This window comes from Mercenaria mercenaria, chromosome 16 (genome assembly GCF_021730395.1).
Source record: "Mercenaria mercenaria strain notata chromosome 16, MADL_Memer_1, whole genome shotgun sequence".
Taxonomy (NCBI): Eukaryota; Metazoa; Mollusca; class Bivalvia; order Venerida; family Veneridae; genus Mercenaria; species Mercenaria mercenaria.
In genome coordinates this window covers 6,186,835-6,202,919 of record NC_069376.1, presented here as the reverse complement: position 1 = coordinate 6,202,919, position 16,085 = coordinate 6,186,835, and the positions used below count along the sequence as shown (strand labels likewise).

The following is a 16,085-nucleotide window of genomic DNA, read 5'->3' as shown; positions in this document are numbered from 1 at the left end:
CGTAGATCTGTAATTTATTTTTTATTCACCTATTCGTGTTTGCAAATTAGAAAAATAGTGCTAATTATGAAAGTTATCTACATAAAATAACTACAAAAGAAAGATGTGATTTGAATATGATGTTGATAATGAGTCAAACACTGTCCGTCTCTATATCAAATTGCATATTTTCTCTGTCCGAGTCTAAATCGATTTGCTAGCTTTCATTTTAGGGCCTACAGCCTGTGAAAAACAAGGTAGGATGATGAAAGAATTATTTATTCCTTTGTATTGATGCCATGTCTGTCTATTTGTTGCATGTTAGGTGTCTGTTATAGTTCCTGGCAGAAAATAATCAAGGTTAAGGTATTAGGTCACTAATAGTAATGTTTACAAAATGGCCTTTGCTTGGTATATTCTGAAAGGTAACCGTGTTTTGCACTATTTTGCAAATTTTAAACAACTTTTACCGTGCCGTTTTTTATAAATTTTGAATAACTTACGGTATCTCCTCAAGGTCAAGTAGAGACAAATTTCAAAGTGATAGCCACTATTTAAAACTTTTGCAGAGAACTCATTTTACCATTAATTTCAATAGAAGAAACATTAAACTATTGGTAACCAATTATAAAACACAAAATAAAAATGTTAATATCATTTTTTCAATGGTGTCTCAAGTAAACAGATTTAATGAGGCAGAATTCATACTTCAACATTGAAAAAATAAGGTCAAATGATGTGTTTCTGTTTTGAATTTTGCTTACTCCATTTAAAAATAACCTTAGAGAAGACGTAAAACCTACCTAAATTTCTTCCACAATATATAATCGAAGAGTGAAAGCAAAATAGAGAACTTTCACCTTGCGTAACTCAGTATTTTTAAAGATGTGTAACTCTACCCCTTCTGTTTAAGTATTAAATTCTCTTTGAACACCAAAAAATCGCTTATAAGATTCATCTTTTTTCATTTTTGTACAAAACATCAATAATAAGTCTTGAAAGAAGTAAAAACTTACTAGTAAAAAAGGAAAATAAAGAAAAAAAATTTGGTCCCAGTAGGGCTTGAACCTACGCACCCCTAAGAATTGCAGTAAAAGTAGGTTTATGGTAGGAATTAAATACTCTTCAAATAGGAGGTTCTCTATTAGTGATCTAATACCTTAAAGTAAAATGAAACTTGATTTTCATCTGAATTGATTTTTAAAAATCCCGCGATTTGTACTGTTTACGTTCTGCATTGAGGCAAAGAGCAGAAGTGTGTCATGTAACAAAGAAAAGCAACTCATAACAAATGAGATGTTTATTTTTTGGCTGTTGAAAAGCTATTTGCGGTCTTATAGCGATATTAAGATGAAAATGACCGTCAAAATCGTCCGACTCTCGATCGCGTCCGACTTCAGATCAGTTTACCTGTATCGTGTCGATAACTTTTTGACACTTTGAACTCCACGCTATTAATAGAACTGCTGTATTTTTCATTAGACGCTGGTAACAGCGTAGGCTGGCGTGTCTTTTTAGCCGTAGTCGAGAGAAATATCAATAAAATAGTAAATTTTGATGTATATACTACGCTTTGCAATTGAGTTTGCCCTTTACAGATATAATGTCTCATCGAAAAGCCAATAGTCAGTTACTGTACTCGCCTGTCACATTTATATTTATCTCGATTGAAATTCTGACTCCGCCCTTCAGTTAAACAGCCAAGATTTAGTGACGAAACGCACCGAAATACGTTATAGAGCCATTTATGTAATCATGCCGCGAGGTAAAAATTACAGCAATGATGTTAGTCAAATAATTGTGAAAAAGATTAAAGATAATGGATACGTTTTAGTCAAAGTAATTTTGACGCGATCCTAGGAAATATTGAGATAATATTTTCATATGGGCAATATCCCCACTCACTTCAAAAACTCGAAAGACCAAAATAGTTGAAGCAATTTCCCATGGAATTTTCATCGCTGCCGACGCTTACATGCTATAGGTATAAATATATTCAAGTTTTGCCCACAAATAAAACTTGTATCAAAAGGGCATTCAATTCCTCATTTGATTTTGAAAAAATTTAAATCAAAAAATTTCCCTCAAATTACGATTTTTTTTTCTGGGGTTTAAAAAACCAAAGTATTTAACTGTAATGCAGGGTTTAAAAATTTTTTACCGTGTGTCCGCCAATATGCGAAAGCGAAAAACCAAAAATTTTAAACAAAACTTTTGTACGGTTTTTTTAATTTTGAAATTTTTTTTGGGTATTTTCAAATTTTTTGACGTAAACAAATAAAAAAACAAGCTAAAACATCGAATTTTTTTGATTTAGCGCCAAGTTTAAACCTGATCTTTTAAAAGGAAAAACGAATTCTTTGTGGAAGGGGGCCCGGCTATTTTTGTAAACAAAACCCCTTGCCCAACCCCCGTAAAAAAATCGATTTAAAAATTATTCGGAAAGGGCAAACCAATTGCAAAGCGTAGTAAATAAAAAAAAGGTTTTTTTTACATTTCTTTTATATTTATGTTTTTCTTTCGCTTTGGTCAGTATAAAAAATTTCCCAAGGTTTTTTCCCTTGGAATAAGGGCGTTTTAAATAGCCCGTGGGGTTTTCCCTTGCAAACAAAATAGATAAAAACGAAAAAACCCCTTTGGGGATATTTGTTTCCCCGCTTTTTGGGTTCCTTCTCCCAAATTTTAAAATCGAAGACACGGGGAAACAGGGGTTTTGTTTATCTGTTCGTCCCTCTTTCCCCCGGGTTTTACATTTTCTTTCCGCCCGTAATAAAACTAAATTAAGTTTGGGGGATTTCCGGGCCGGGGGTTTAAAGGGGTGCGACCCCAAATAAATTTTGGCCCCTAAAATCGATGGGGGTTGAGGCCACTCAGACCTTTGAATTTTTTCCATTTTAGGCACCCCCCCGCTGGCTTACGGAAGGTGGGTTTGGTTCCCCCGGGTTTCCCGCTCGTTATAAAAAGGTGCACGGGGGGGGCCCCTGGGGTTTTCCCCTCCCCTTTAAAAAGCTGAAATTTCCAATAACCTTTTCATTTGTCTTTCGACGTTTAAAATCCAACAAAAATTTACAGTTTTCCATCCAATTGAAATGCAACTTGGTAAACATATAAAGCTGCAAGGGAAATGCACACATTTTTTTATTTGTTATGTCGATTTTTTTTTCCCAAAGGGATTTTTTTATTTTAAATTTTTTTTTTCCAAGATTTTATTTACTTATACTTTATGAAATTTTGCAGTAAAAACAAAATAATATGTAAAATTCGTTTTTTTTTCCCGTAAAAACTTGACTAAAAATTTGGTTAAAATCGATAAAACAGAAAACATCAGTTTGGACATGTCCCTTTTCGAACATTCATGCCCAAATGTTTTTTTAGAGTTATGGCTTTTTTTTAACTTTTGGAATATTACAGTTTGTGTCTTGATTTCTACACTTTCAGTTTTTTTAAAACGCCCTTGGAAACAAAAACTCAAACATAAATGGACATCCCCAAATAAACTTGTTATATATATAAAAAACAAAAATTTTCAAAGTTTTTTTGGGATCTCATGGCCCCCCCAAAAAGGGCCTGGGGGGAATCCAAACAAAAAACAAATGATATGAAAAAATGCCCAAGAAAAAAACTTCATAAAGATTTTGCAAAAAAATATTTTCCCAAAAGGCTACCCGGGAAATTTTTAATTTCTTACTACAAAAAATGGAATTAATTCAATAGGTTTGACTTTAACGTAAGGAACAAGGTGCGAAAATTTCAAAGGGTCAAACAGGGGGGGTAAATATTTTAAATTATGTTATTTATCAATCCGTGCATGTGAAATTTCCCATTTTTAAATTTTTGGGGTTCAAAAAAACACCCAAAAAGTAAATTTATTTTTTTTTTTGAAAAATCTAGCTGAAAAACAAAGCTAGTTTAAATTTCCCGAAATAATTTCCCTAGGTAAAAACCGGGGACAAATTAAAAACCTAGAAAACAATTCTTTCCCTTCAAAAAATTAAAAGCCCGATGGGTTAAACAACCCCCCTTTTATGAAACCCAAACCCAAAAACAAACATTTTAAAAGACTTTTTTTTTCCTTTTAGGATTATTTATTTTAAAATTTAAACAAAAAAACCCCAAATTGTTGACTCTGAAAATTAAAATCTGGGGGTTGGGGACGGGCCCAAGCAGGTTATAAAACCCCTAGAACAAAAAAAAAAATGTTGAAAAATTTCACTAAAACCCTTTAAAACCCTTTAATGGGGGCCCCTCCGGGGGCCGAGGGGGTTGAGCGTTAAACTTAAAACCTTTCCCCCTCATCGATGTGGGTTTCCCGAAACCTAAATTGGGGGCTTAGATGAAATAGTGCAGGGAGGGGCACCTGGGGTCTTCCTCCACCATTAAAGCGGAAAGTTCCCTTTGGGACCAAAAATTTTTGTGGTGCGACTTTTAAAAAAACACAAAAAATAAAAAAAACCAAAAAATGCACAAGTCTTTTTTGGGTCCCTAAAGGCTCCCAAAGACCCGGGTTAAAAAATTTTTCCAAGAAAAATAACCATTTTTTTAATAATTCCCCTTTGTTTAAAAATTTTTTAAATTTTTTCTTTGGGGGCCGGGCCTGGAAAAGGGGCCTGGGAAAAGTATTTAAAAGTGTAAATGAACTTTTAAATTTTTTCAATTTTTTGGGTTGTTTTAATGTAATTTTCCCTTCTCAAAGGGTCGAAACATTTATAAAAGATTTCATTTCTTTTTAAATTTGAATAAAGTTTAGTGCCCCAACCCAATAAAACCCTTTTTTTGGCCTTGCGGGGGCCTAAAATTTTTTTTTCAAAATCGTTTTGTTGATAGATACAGTTTTTAAAACCTTTATTATATCAAATTATCGTCTTTTAGTCGCTAACATAAATTTTAAGGCGCGCAAAACCTTTTTTCCCCCCATTGTGAAATGCAATTTAATTTTTTGTCGCAAACAAATTTTCACGGACTAAATATATTAGCAGTCCCGGCTGGTTCTACCTTCTTTTAAATTCCGTTAAAAAGCCAAAAAACATATAAAAACCAAAAAATTAAAACAATCATGATAAAATAAAGAAAAAATAATAAAAAATTTGCACAAACTTTAAAATTCACCCCTCGGGTAAAAAAATAAAAAATTTTCCCAAATTAATGAACAAATAGATCTAAATATTTTCTTACCAAAAAGCGTAAATTTTTCTGGGGAATTTTTTTAAAAAAAATTCAAAATGTTTTAAAATTCAAAATTTAAGGGGGGTTTCCATCTTACTCGTAAGAGAAGAAAGATTTGCACTGAGGGCCGAAGGTTTTTTGGGGGTGAAAAGTGCAAAGAGGAAAAAAAAGGACAGACCAATGTATATCTTTCTCTCATTCTTTACTCTCATTAAAACGGGTAAGACAAACAAGACGATTGGCCCAAACATGAAAATTTTTTCCCCAAAACTGCACGGCCCAAACAAAAAGGGATGAATTCCCCCCCCCCCCCTTGGGAAACCCTTCCGTTAATATCCTGATAAAAAGTACAAAAACCGGAACCCCCGTTTCAAAAAAATAGCGGGACGATAAAAACATAAAAAAAACCCCCTAAACACACAAATCGAAATTTGGGCCCATGCGGGGGGGGTTTTAAAGTGTTATTTCCCGCTCGGGACTTAATCAGGGCCCCCTTTTTAAACAAAAAAAAGATAAACAGTAAAAAAATTACGACCCGGACACCCTTTTTGTCATTTGGGGTGTAATAACCCTTGTTTTTAAACAAGGATAAATAAAACTGCAGCCCCAAAAAAAACCATCAACAACAAAAATTTCCCAAAATTTTTTAAACATTTTGCACAAAAATACAAATGCACATTTGGCTGAATATGTCTTTTTCTAAAAAATGGAATTTTTAAATAATTTTTGGAGTAACAAACGATTTTTTCTTTATATTTCGAACTGAAGGACTTTTTTGAAAGATCCTTACGGGAAGGCACCCCCCCCTTTCCCGATGTAAACCTTTTAAAGGGAAATAAAGGGACCGCCCTTTTTTCCTTTAATTTTTTACGCCCAAACCCAGCCCATAAGTCAGGGGAAATTCAGGGGGGCCGCGTGGAGGTGGCAAAAAAATTAAAATTCAAAGGTTACTCTTTGCTATTTTTTCTCCCAAGGAAAAAGAACCATGTCGCAAAATTTACCTTGTTTTTTTTTTGGGGGGAAATCTTTTTTTGGGAAAAACCCACCCTTTTAGAAAAACGGCTCGTTTTAAACTTTTGGGGTCATCCCAAAAAAATTTTTATCCCAAACGAAGATGAACATTTTAAAAAGGAAAAACCATTAGTACAATGTCGAATTTTGACTTTGTGTTTTTTTTTGTTTTTACGTGATTTTTTCCCGAAGAATGGGACATTGTTTAGATGATCAAAAAACAAATAACTAATGATCTAGCACCATTTTTTTCCCAAACTGGGTTTTTTTAAAAACCCTTTTTTCCCAAAGGGAAAAGGGTTTCCTGATAATATTGGATGGGTTGGACGAATTCAAAACCCCAAAAAAGTGAAAATTTTCCACACAGGAAAGCAAAGGGGGAAAATGTAAAATTTCCCCAAAACAAACTAGACCGTGAATTGGGCGTTAAAATGTGCAAGTGAAATGGGAGCGAAATTTTGGAATTTAAATTGGACTTAGTAAAAGTTTTGCAAAAATTTTTAAAAAGGACTGGGGGTCTCATGTTATGGGGTAAAACGACTTAAAAAAAAACATATTAAAAGATTTTTGATCGCGCTATCAGGATGGGGGTATTTGGGTTTTGGGAAAACTATTCCGCCCCCTGATGTATTTTTTGGGGTGTTTAGGGGTGGATGGAAAAAGAGCTAGGAGAAATCAAAAAATTTGGTTATATTGCAGACTTTGAATTTCTTTTTAAACGAACGTTTAAAAAATACCCCGAAAAATGAAACAGTCGCCGCAAACCAGCCCCCAGAGTTTATCCCACATTTTTTTTCAGTGAACATAAAACATTGTAAGGAACACTACACTTTTCCCGAAAAGCTTTAGGGAAAATTAGAAATTCCCGAAACTTTAAATTCAGTGAAAACAAAGAAAAGCCCCCTTTGGGGTTTTTTAGCCACCCATTGACAGAAAAACATCAAACCCCCAAAGTATTTAAAATTTTAAGTTTTAAACTCGGGAATGTTAACACAAAGTACAGAAAAGACACTAAAAAACAAATCCGAAATTTTCTTTTTCGCAAAAAACAGTGCACAATTTTTTTGTGCACTGTCCCATTCCCCTGTCAAAATGAAAGTGAAAATCAAAAACATTGTTCTAAACAAATTAAAAAGTTTGCAGAGAAATTCTGGCCCTGTCGACCGGGGCTTATTTTCACCCAGGGAAATGGTGAAGCAGAAATCATTTTTTTCAAAAACAAAAAATTTTTTTTCTGTTTTATCAGTGAAGTTTAAGACAACGAGAGAATCGACCCACGACAAGGGGACTGTAAACCTCTAAAAAGACATACAAGACATTTCTTTTCCTTTTTAAAAAAACACGACGAAAAGGAACTCAAAAAACTTTTCTCCCAAGATTTTTTCTTTTATTGAAATTTTAAAGAAAAAAAATACTTTTACATCTTTAGCACGGCTGCTTTACAAAAAAAACAACATTGGCGTCAAAATTCAACACAGTGTTTGGTGGTCTAGTTTACGTAAAATTTATTGATTGTTGTAAATTTGCCCCCAAAACTTTTCCAGATCAAAAAAATTAAAACTACTGCGGAAACAGAAAAAACGAAAACACTTCCGAAAAAAAAAAAAAAAAAAAAAAAAAAAAAAACTGTTGGAAAAGCCCGCCAAAAATGGGGCCTGTTTATTTTCGACTTAGGGATCTCCGGGTTCTTGGACCCGTAAAATTTTGGAAAACTTTTACAGAAAAATTTTCTCTTTTACAACCCAATTGGAAACCCAAAGGTTTTCAAGATAAACCCGATAAATCTAAAGACTTCTGATTATTTTTAAAAAACAAAAAACCCAAATGAGGGAATTATATTGTGGGGCTTAGACTGTACCGACACGGCATTGGGTGTATTTTTCCAGTTTAGTTTTTAGCCCACCATTCGATCAAAGGGGAGTTAAAATTTGGGGAGGGGATACCTGAATTTTTCCCCAATTAAAAAGGTTAAATAGTAAATAAAACCCGGGGGGTTTTTGTCGGGGAGTATCAATCTGGGGTAAATGGGGGGCCCCCCCTCCTGAAATGGGGGAATATTGAAAGTTTTTTAACTTGGGGAAAGGAAAAACCGCCCTGCTTCAACATTGCGTGATCTCTTTTAAGGATGGAAAAAACTTTCCCCAAAAAGTCCAGAAACAAAGGCTGTGAAAGGGATAAAACCGGAAACAAGTTTGAACTTTTTAAAACAATAAAATACACTCATCCAAAATTTTCCCCGATTTAAAACCGCAGGATTATAGTTTGGGATTTTTGTTTTTTGAAACAAAGGGTTAAAAGGGTTAAGTTACTTAAAAACTCAAAACATATAGTGTAAATGAAATATAAACATTATTAAAAAAAACACATTTAAAACCTTTACACCAGAAATTTTAAATTTTTTTTGTGACAAAACAAAAAGTGTAGTTTAATTAAAAATAGTGCCCAGTCGCGTGGGGGAAAAATTTTTTTGGGAACCAATTTCCCGTAGGAAAGGATGGTTTTTTTTTAACAGGATTAAAAACAATTCGTTTTTTTAAATTTGGGTTTTTTTTAATTAAAATTTCTAAAAAAAATTTATATATTTTTAACCGGGTTTTTTAGAATTGGGGGCCCCGTCATGAAAAAAGGGGCCCATCTTTGTGAAAAAGGGGTTTTCCTTGAAACAGAAATCGTTCATTGATCTCTTTTTCCCAAAATGACGATATTTAAATTTATTTTAAAAATCTTGAGAAATGGTTAATTTTAAAGTTTTATAACCCCCAACCCACTCCACTCCCACCCACACCGGCCTGCATCTCTAGTCGGACCTCCTCTGTCCTTTCCGTCTGTCTGTCCCCCCCTTTTCCGTTTTAAAAACAAAAAAAAACTCTTTCCCAAAGGATAACTGAAAAAACTTTGGCAACATGCCCAGACGTCATGTTTTGTCTTGGTCAGTTAATGACCCCAAACTTTTTAAAGGGTAAAAGGGGGAAAATTTTTAAAAGGGTCCCAATGACCTGGAGACGAAGAGGGCCCGTCCGTCGGGGCCCTTTTCCGTCCGAGCTCATTTTTTTGGCTTTACTTGGGTGGCAAAGGGAAAAATAGGAAAACTGTACTTTTTCTTTGATGTCATTCATTCCGAAGGTTTTTTTATTGGCTTTTTTTCTTTTACATGGCTAAAAAAAAATAGAGAAACAAAAATAGCCAATAATATCTATGTGGGGAACGTCCGTCCGTCTGTATGTCCGCCCTCTTTCCGATTAAAAAAAAGAAAACTACACGCTCTTTACCGGGGATTAAAACCCCCTTTGGATCCCCAAAATACGCCCCAGATGTCATAGGATGTTTGCCCTTTTGGCCCATTTAAATGCCCCCGTCATTTAAAGGGCCAAAAGGTCAAAGGCCCAAGACCCCCCCAAAATAAACCCTGGGCTGAAGACGGTTTTTAGATGATAACTAAAAAAATATTTTTGGCCAACAAATCATACTTAATAGGATGATTGCTTTGTGGTCAGTAAAAAACCCCTTTTTTAAAATTAAAAGTCCAATAGGTCAAAGGTAAAGGCCCACAGTGACCTTGAAAAAGGAAACAGGGTTCCCATTGATAACTAAACCCAAATTTACAAAAAAATTTTTAGTCTCATTTTGGGGTTCTGAAAAAAAATTTAACCTAAAAACCCGTCAAACTTCTAAGGAAAATGCTTGTGGCAGAAGGACCCCCTTTTGTTTTCCGGGCAATAGGTCAAAGGTCAAGGCACAGTGCCCTTTAAGACTGAAAAAAGTATAATGATCAACAGCCGAAAAAAAATTTTAACCCCATCCCCCAACTTTATGGATGATTGCATTTGGTCAAAGATAAACCCCTGAAAATTTTTTTAAGGGGAATCAGTGGGTAAAAGGCCCAAGGTCACAGTCACCTTAAAGACTGAGAACGTATCCTAAACTAAAAACTGAAAAAAAATTCAACCTTTAATAGTAATTGTGCCAAATTTTAAGGATGATTACCTTGGGTTTCAAAAATGACCCCTGAGTTTTAAAGGGGTTAAATAGGTAAAAAGGCCCAAGGTCCAGTCACCCTTTAGACTAAAAAACGTATCCTGTTTAAAAACTAAAAAAGATTTTTAAACCCCTACTTTTCCCCAAAATTTTAATGGGAATGATGATTTGGGGTTTCAAGGAATGCCCCTTTGTAGTTTTATGGGAAAAAAGGTAAAAGGGGTAAAATCGCAGTGACCTTAAGCTGAAAACGACCCTTTATTAAAACTGAAATTTTTTTTAACCTGTATGCGACAAAACTTTTGAAAATTGGGGCCCTTTGGTCAAAGATGCCCCCCTTTTGGTTTTTTACCGGTCAATAGGTCAAGGCCCAAGGGGCCCGCAGAAAATTTGAACTGAAAACGAAATCCTAATTAATAACTAAAAAAAATTTTTTTAAACCCTAAAATGGGCCAAAACCCTTAAAGGATGATTTCCTCGGGTCAGTAGTTTTAAACCCTTTTTTATTTAAGGGTAAATTTTTTAAAAGGTATAGTCGAGTAAATTTTAGCTGAAAACGTATCCTGATCAAAAACCCTGGGGAAAGTTTTTTTAAATCTACAGGCGACAGATTTTATAAAAGGTTTTGCCTTTTGGGTCAGAATTTAACCCCTTTTGATACAGGTTTTTTTTAAATTGGCCCAAATTATCATAATCGCAATGCCCTGGGAGACTAAAAATGGTAACAGTTTCACTTTGGTTACTAAAAATTTTTTTTGGCCTATCGGGCGCCCAATTTGATGGGAAAATGCATGAAAAAGACCCTTTTTTTTTTAAAAGGTCCAATGGTAAAAAAGGTCAAGGTCGCATGACCATAAAATAAAAAAGGGGGTTTTTAAACCTTTGTAACTGCAGAAAGACAACTCCAGACATCAGACTTCATGGGGGGGGATGGCATGAAATACATTAAATGCCCCCTGTTGTTTTAAGGTCAAAGACCCAATTTCAAGGTCACAGTGACCTTGAGATTTAAAAGGGTTTTCACATCGATAACTAAAAAATTCCCCTTTGGGCCAAACAGAATTCAAACTTCATAGAAGATTCCCTGTGGTCAGAAAAATTGCCCCCAGTCCGTTTTAAAATAAAAAAATAAAAGGGGCCAAGGTAGCGCGCCCTTGACCCCTGAAAAAAAACGAGCTGGGGGTTTTCCAAACATTCTCACCTCAGCTGGTCTTAAACACTATAACCTTTTAGGCGCCCCAAATTTCAAAGGTAAATTGGGCCCTGGGGTCAAAAAGGGGATAAATTCCCCTTGTTTAACATTTAAAGGGTTTCCAAAGATAAAAGGGTAAAGGGTTAAACTGATTAATGAAACTTTTAAATTATTTTTTTTAAAATAAATTCAAATAAAAATTTTTAAGGCTTAAACAAATCGCCCTTAAACCTAATATATCTCATGAAAATTTAAACAAAAATTTTTTGCATATTTTATATTTTTTTATGCAAATAAAAAGTATAATACAACAAAGAATACAGTTGTACAGTTATTTTGGGTGGGGCCTCTTTAAAAATTTTGTAGACTACCGAGATTTTAAACAAAAATTTAGTGCTAATTTTTAAAGTTCTAAAAGGTTTTAAATTTCATTTGATATCAGAGAAACAGTTTGAAACAATAAAAGTATACATAATTATAGGGGTTTAGAAAAATGTTACTTTGAATTTTTGCCAGGGGGTTTTAAAACAGTAAAGAAAATTAAAGGGGGGGTAAAAAAAAAAAATGGAATGAAAAAAATTTCGGGTTTTTTTCTTAATTTTCCCAGACCTTGACAAATTTTGGAAAAAACCCTTTAAAGGAAAAAAGGTTTTAACCCAATAAATTGATTTTTTTAAAATTTCAAATGTTTACTGTGGCTCCCCAAATTTTTAAAAAAAAAAAAAAAAAAAAAAAAAAAACAACATTTTTGGACCTTTTGAAAACGTAAAAAATGAATTTTTGAACGTCAAATGTCGGGATACTTTATTTTTCCCGCGAAGTTTTAAGTCGAATTTCAAAACGTTCATTCTGGCTCAAAATTTTAAAAAAATATCCCAGAAAAATTTTAAAATGTTTTCGTATTTCATCTATGTCGACGTAATTTCCCCCATATATTGTAGTTAAAATTTCAAACGTTTTAAAACCGCCCTTTGGTTTTTAAAAATATTTTATTCGTTTTAAATTTCGACGAAAGTTTGCCCCATATACGGATTTTATGTTACCCTTTTTAAACGCCCTTTATACATGTCCGTTTTGAATATCTTAGGGCCGATTTATGTCGACGAAAGTTTGCCCCATTACGGATTTTGAAAGTTATTTTCAAGGGTCTTAAAAAATGTCCGTGGTTTTGAATATCTTATTCGTTTTTGTCGACAAAAGTTTGGGCCCAAACATATACGGTTTTTTTTTAAATGTAATATTTCAACGTTTTTAAAACATTCCGTGGATTTAAATATCTTTAAGCCGTTTTATAAAGGGTGGGTTTTTTAAAATTTTGGGCCGACATTTTAACGTTTTTGAAATTTTAAAATTTTAAACGTTTTTAAAACATGTTCTGGGTTTGAATGTCTTATGGGGGCCCTAGTTTAAACCCTTTTTCTAATCCCTTTTTGTGGGGCAATGAAAGCAATTTTTTTGAGATTTTTTTATATCTTTACTTTGTTACATATACCAACAAGACTTATTGGTATCAAAAACGTTAAAAATAAAAATTTTTCAATGTTTTTTTTTCCGGGTTTGATTTTTTCCTCTATACCTTTTAAAAAAATCGAGGGCCCAACCCCCTCAAAACCAAGCCCGAAAATTTCCTGTATAAGGGGCAAACGTAAAACATCGCCATATTTTTTATGTTTTTAAAAATTTGCCGAAATGCTTCTAAAACTTCCGGGGGTTTTGGCCTACCCCCCCCATTAATACTTGGCATGACCCCCTTTTTTTCCGGGGCCTTTGGACAACAAAAACGGAAATGAGATAATCGTAGAAATCCAAAGAAGTCGTGAGAAAAACTGTTTTCAGTTATTATTTTTCCCTTTAAACCCGAGACAAATCATATTGTTTTACTTAAATTAGTTGGAAAAGAAAGGGCCCTTAATTTTTACTTGTCGAAAAATCGTTTTTTTGGTTTTAAATTTTTTGTACAAATTATGTCGTTAGTTAGTTTTAAATGTGAAAGATTTTCCCAAAAGCCCCACGCGCCCTGTCCCCAGAAATTCAGCTTTTTTTTTTAAAAAAAGCTTAATTTAAATTTCTAACAAAATGTTTTTAAAAATTTTTTTAGGGGAAATTTTGTTTTAAAAAAGTCTGGGAATGGGCCCTTTTTTTTGAAATACACAATGTAAAAAAATTTTTCTACTTGTTTTGTTTTTTACATACCGCGGCAGGAAAAAGGACTTTGTTTTTAATTTTTTAAATTTTTAAAGGAAATTTTTTTTCTAAAAACCAAAAATATTGTGAGGGGATTTTTTTTAGGGCGGGTTTTTAAAACATTTTTTGTTTGCATAGTCCCTAGCCCCTAAAAAAAAACCCTCTAATATTTTCAAGGTTTTTTGGAAATCCTCTAAAAGGGTATTATTGTACTCTTTTTAGGAAAATTAAATTGTTTTCAGGGGGACGGCATTCATAATTTCACAAGTAAGAAAACAATTGGGCCGTTACCCGTATCAATTATTTATAAACGAAACCCTTTTTTGAGAAAGTAGCGGACTTTTTTTATAAATTTTTCTAAAAAAAAAGAACAAAGGAAATTTTTTTTTATGCCCCCGGCATCTATTTTATGCGGAGGCATATAGTGATCGTCCTGTCCCCTTCGTCCCGTTTTTCCCCTCCCTAAAAGGGGGGGGGTTACAAATGGGGCCCTTTTTGTGTAGCCCAATGCCCCTTACTAGAAGGGCTTATATTTTTGCAGATGTAACCTTTTGGGAAAACTCCATTTTTTAACAAAACCCCCGCCCCCATTTTTAAAACCCTTTACCCTTTAAACCCCATTTTTGAAATTTAAATTGCTTATTGGGTCCTCTTTTTGGTTTTAAACCCAAAAAAGACCGTTTCGGGCTAGCATCAAAAGCCCCCTTTACACCAATGAATTGATACAAATACAGATTTAAAACCCGTGACCCTTCCCATCTTTGAATATAACCTGACCCAAATTTGAAACCCCCCCCTTGACCTCATTTTTGGGCTTAGGGGTTTCTTTTTATGGGCCCTCTGTTGGTTAACCCAAAAGGGGCCGTTTTAAACTAGCTTATTAAAACCCCCTTTCCCCAAAAATGAATTTTATACTGGTACAAAATTAAACCTGTATCATTCCCCATCTTCAAACTTTTCCTGACCTCAGGGTTAAACCCTTTTTCCCCGTTTTGGACTTTGGGTTTGGGTTTTTTTTCGACCAAAAGGTCCACCGGGGGCATCAAGCGTTTTTTTGAACCAGCTCCCTTTAAAGTTTATATGATTGCGAAAAAAGTCTTTGATTAAACAATAGAAAAAACTTCCCTTTCGTGAAAAATAATTTGTAAAGGGTTTTAAAATTTTTGGGGTTTTTACTGAATGGAATGCTAATTTATATCTCTAATTAAAATTGTTTTTTGTTTTACTTAGTACATTATTTCTCATTTAAAAAGAAAAAGATGTTCAAAAAAAAATATATTTTCAACCCCCAAAAGTTGGGTTTTCTAGAAAAAGGGTTACGGACTTAAAATAAAACAGGACTTGGGTAAAATTACCGCATACCCTATATTTTTGTAACATAGGGACAAGGGGTTTTTTTTTTTAAGGGAGATATTTGTTTGCTATGGAATTTTACAATTGCCTTGTGTAAAAATCAGTTTTATTTTAACCCAAATGGTAGATAATTGTCTGAAGTTTTAAACTATTTTGTTTTTTATATGAACTTTTTTGAATTTTAACCCAGTTATGTTTTTTTGTTTTTGGGGTTTTATTAAAAACATATTAAAAGTAAAATTTAAATGTGGTTTTTATCTAAACTTTTTTATTTTTTGCACATCTGAGAAGGGATAAAAACTTTTAAAAGGGGGGCTATTCCCAGCGTCCCCAAATTTTCCCTTCTCGTCTGGTGTCAACAAAATTAAAGGGAAATTTTTTTAAAGAAACGCCCCAAAATTTGGGCCTTAAGGGAAATTTTCAGACAAGAGTTCCCCCCTATTTTTAAAAAACTCAAAAAAATAGTAGAAATAATTGAAAAAAATAACCCAAATTTCCCCAAAAGCTTCCCCTTTTCTATTTTTCAAATTTATTTTCCCTTTTCCCCCAAAAGTTTTCATCTACAATATTTAGGTCTTTTAAACCGGCCCTTTTAGTCCCAAAAAAACTTTTCACTAGGTCAGAAAACTAAAAATTATAAACCCAAAATTTAAAACTTTTTTTTACCGGATTTTCATAGCACTTTTGCGAGAAATTTTGTTTCTATGTAATTTATTTTCTTCCCAAAATTTGGGTTCCCCAAAGTCTTAAAGTTCCCTAAGGTTTTTAAACTCAACCCGAAAAATGCTCATTTGAGCTTTTTTTTCTGATCGCTTGATGTACGGCGTCTTTCTGTCTGTCTTTTCGTCTTTCCTGTCTGTCCAAAACTTAGCTTGTGGGATGCTTAGAGGCTGTATTTTTTTGTTGGGCCTTCATGAAATTTAAATCAGAATAATTGCCTTTTAAAATCTAGGTCGGGGCTCGAAAAAGGGTCATCGGGGTTTAAAAAAAGGTCACAGTTTAAAAACAAAAAAAAACCTTAAAATTTTTGCGATAGAGGCTGTATTTTTAAACTGATCTTCTTAAATTTAAATCGGAAGATTTTCCTTGAAAGAAAACAATTCCCAAATTTAAAAAAGGGGGCTTTTGTGTCAATTTAAATAGGTCCTAGGGCCCAAAATTTAAAAAAAAACTTTCGTGAATGCGATAAAAAGTTTTATTTTCAATTGTCTTCATAAAATTTTGGTCA

At 33.6% G+C, this 16,085-nt stretch overlaps 1 protein-coding gene across 1 annotated transcript in view; it reads left to right on the top strand.

Moving 5' to 3' along the window:
- LOC123544517 (uncharacterized) overlaps positions 1 to 16,085 on the top strand; it is a 184,484-nt gene that overhangs the window by 43,496 nt on the left and 124,903 nt on the right. The gene's annotated exons all lie outside the window — the stretch shown is intronic.